Raw genomic sequence first — 4096 nt, forward strand, 5'->3', positions numbered from 1 at the left:
AGTATTTATATTTTACTTTTAGTTCTAAACTAAGAAGTAAAGAATGAACGTGAAGATGTATGTATGAAAATACGCGAATATTATCTTTATATAACTTTATCAAATGTAATCGTCTTTGAGAAATTATATCGTATGGTCAGAAGATTTACTCGTAGTTATCTTTAACTTTATGCTTTTGTGAAGGAAAACGAAGAATATAAATTATTAACAATATTTCACTTATACATTTGGACGGAGTTCAATCAAGGACACCAAAAATAGCAGCATATAATAATGGAAATGTACCATTTGAATTACATATTCGAAATAACATTATTATTACTGTACTAGGAAAATATAATCTGACGAATATAATACAAAAAGATGTGAAGCAAATAGAAATTAAGGATATATTAAGTACCTCGGAATGTGTTAGTAAGTATAAATAATAAGTACACGTATGAAAAATAAAAGTATGAAAAATAAAAAGTCAAATAACTACACACATACACATGCACACATACACGAACACATATATATATATATATACATATGTATATACATATATATATATATATATATATATATATATATATATATATATATATATACAATATTAGCCTACCCGCCGCTTATATAACATCATTGTTTATAAAAAATTAAGTAAAAAAGTCCTGAGTCATTTTGTCTTCATGCTGATATTCTTAGATAAATTCCAATTAATCTGCGACTTCAATCTATTCTTTTGATAGATAAACGTACTATGTGCTCAATAGTATGCGCATACGTATATTATGAAGCACACAACACGCAAACATTTATGTATCTAAAGCATGATGCATATTAGTTGAAATTTACTTACGACTATTTCCTTCATAAAGCATCGTAGAGAAAAATAACTGGGGATTTTTTTATTTAATTCTTTATAAACAATAACTCTACATAATCAATGGGCGACGAGTAGATTAACATCCTATGTATATTGGAAAGAGAAATTAGAGAAAACTGTATAAAGCAGATAAGAAAAAAGAATGAAAGAAAAAAGGGAAATGTGAGAGAATGAAAAATTATGATAAATTAATTATAATAAATTAATTGTTCTAATATAATTTTAGAATTAGAAGGTTTTATAAAAAGCAATTTTGGAAAAATTTACAATCATAAATTAAATAAATATATCGGCTGCGGTTCTATTACGGATGGTATTTATAAAATTGAAGTACATATATTAAATTTTGATGAAAAGAAATATGAAGAGAAAAAGATAAAAAAGGAAATAAAGTACAACTAATTGGCACGGTGCAAAATACAGGTATTAATAGAAATACATAATATGTATAATCTATACAGAATATCCCATTTTAATTAACTCTCACGTGCGCGCGCGCATATACACACACATCAAGAAATGTAAATCCGACCATGCAACCTCCACGCGATATACTTTACCACGCGGGTAATGCTAATGCCGGGGATAATATAATTTTCAAATTCTATAACTAGGAAAATTCTTACGGAAAAAAAGTTTGTATCCAATGTTTCGAAAACGTCTTTTCGAAAAAAAGACCTGAGGAAATTAAAATGGGACACTTTGTATACAAAGTAAATATTAATAAGTGTCTCATTTGTTTACCTTGCGATATGAATTATCGACTGTCATAATTATCCGAGAGGGGTGAAGATAGTTTGCATATATTTTATATCTACTTCTTGCACGCGTGGTTTGCTTCTTTAAAATTAAATATTTATCATCACACAGAAATCATATATAAATTGATCCTGTTACATATAAAATATTTATCTTTTACTTTACTTCAGAGAGTTAAAAAATGAATCACATCAAGATATAAATATCAAATGTCCGCATATCATTCTTTATTCTACTTGATCAATTGTAATTGTTGTCAATAATTTTATGTACTATTTTAGATATATACATCGATTTAAACTTATTGTACATACATAGTGTTGAATAATTACGTATTATTTATTGAACTTTTTTGTTAATAACTTTTTAATAAACAGTGAGCAACGGTTAAAATTCTTCATTGTTACTCAAGAGGATGTCACTGATAATATATGTCAACATCAAAATCATTGGAGGGTGGTTCTCTATTCGGCATTTTTATCGTAATTTCTTACTCAACAATGTAACTGTTATATAATAACGTGTTAACACACGTGCAACAGTTACATTGTTGAATAGGAAATATAACTAATTTTTAGATCACATGTAACGTTGTGTTTACTGGGTTTTTAAAATCTATTTTAAATATTATTATTTTTCAGTCGACCCACCATATGTCATAATAAATTCTAATGAGGAAGTTAAAAAATTGGAAGGATGTATGTCTTTGCCACTTTTATTAAAAGGTATACATACATCTAAAAAAAGAAAAATAGAGGAGCATATATATGAGCAAGTAAAATCATAAACAATTTAATAATAAATAATTATTTAAATAAAACGATATATGGAATTATTGAAATCAACTTTTCCTTTGATTAAAATTATGATATTCTTAATCAAATTTTAAAACTATTTTTTCTCTTGCAACATGACAATTTCCAGTGTTTTCAACATGACAATTTCCAATGTTTTCATGACATTTAAAATGGATTGGTTTGTTTTGATATGATTGCTTGTTTTCAAGATACAGTTAAAATTAGAAAAACCTCAGTAAACCAGCACAATATTTACGTATCAGTAATATAACATAGATATATTATATCAGCACAATATTTACGTTTCAATAATATAACATAGATATATTATGTCAGCACAATTATGTGGTTTATTATGTAACTATTATCTCTCAAGTAGCAGACTCACGTCAAAATGACGTCAAAAACTGGTCATAATTGGTCGATTAACGTCAAGTGATTAAATAATGACATCTTTAAGACGTCTTTTTTGTGACGTCTTAATGACGTTTCTGTACAACATCTTAATGACTTATTATATGGATGTTTAAAGACGTCATTAAGTCATCTTCGGTCTGTGACATTAAATCGTCATTTTGACGACATTTTCACGACATTTTTGGTCATTCCATGGTTATTTTTGATCATGAATTGACCAGATTTGGTCGTTATTTTGATGTAAGTCTGCTATTATGTATTTATTACGTAACAAATAGTATTTTAGTACTTACAAATAGTAGTACAAATAGTAAACAGTTTTACAAATAGTATTTATTACGTAACAAATTACATAATTGTGCTACAATAACATATTTATGTTACATTATTGATACATAAATACTGTGCCGATTTATTGGGACTGACAGCGCGCTCTAAATATCCATATCGTTGTTGCGAATCACCCTATATACACATGTTTTATTCATAAATTCATTTTAACATTATTTACTATCTAACATTGAAATTTTCGCACACTTTTTATAGCTGTATTCTTTTTCATAGAAAATAAAAAGTTAGTTTACAACAAAAAATTTATTCTATATATTCTTTTGTCTTACAGAAGCAGAATAAGAAGATGGTTTCCTCTACATAAAAATTAAAATGGAATCTTCAAAATAATTGAAAATAAATTGAAATGTTAAAAATGTTTTGTAATGTTTAAATAATATAATACAATATATTACATTGCTTTGAATTAAATATTCTGAATTAAATAGATATATAACCCACACAGCACGTGATATATATAATATCACAATAATATTTCAATAATATTTCTGCGATATTACAATATTACGGAAATATTACTATATTACTGATATTATATAATATTACGTGCTGTGTGGGTATTATTTTACATTTTTTGTTATAGGATTATTGTAGGCTTAAAACATATTTTTTGGGAAATTTTTTTCTGAGAAAATCTGAACTTCAATTACTTAGAAACTTGTATATATATTTGTTGAACTTTTTTCTTCAGTTATTTATTAATCAAGGCTTTGTAATACTTTATTGCTAAATAGCAAGCCGTTAAAATATATATTTTCGAAAGGTTTTCCTCGAACGGAAGAAATTAGCCATAAAATTAGTGCATTAGTGCATAGTACGCAACTTGTCATTTGACCTTGTCATTTAACTTTATATTTTCTGTTAATTTTATAGCTATTTATTAATAGTTACAGTAAAAAAGTTA

The 4096-nt window shown here is 26.1% G+C and overlaps 1 long non-coding RNA gene across 1 annotated transcript; it reads left to right on the forward strand.

Annotated features, from left to right (window-relative positions):
* Positions 1–1105: 1105 nt before the first annotated feature.
* LOC116853490 lies at positions 1106–3609 on the forward strand. The gene is made up of 3 exons (XR_004379995.1): positions 1106–1291; positions 2269–2402; positions 3464–3609. It is a non-coding gene; the product is annotated as an uncharacterized LOC116853490 (long non-coding RNA).
* Positions 3610–4096: the final 487 nt, after the last annotated feature.

This window comes from Odontomachus brunneus, unplaced genomic scaffold, assembly GCF_010583005.1.
Source record: "Odontomachus brunneus isolate Ranch 3 - 2012 unplaced genomic scaffold, Obru_v1 Obru_scaffold_001, whole genome shotgun sequence".
In the NCBI taxonomy this organism is placed as follows: domain Eukaryota; kingdom Metazoa; phylum Arthropoda; class Insecta; order Hymenoptera; family Formicidae; genus Odontomachus; species Odontomachus brunneus.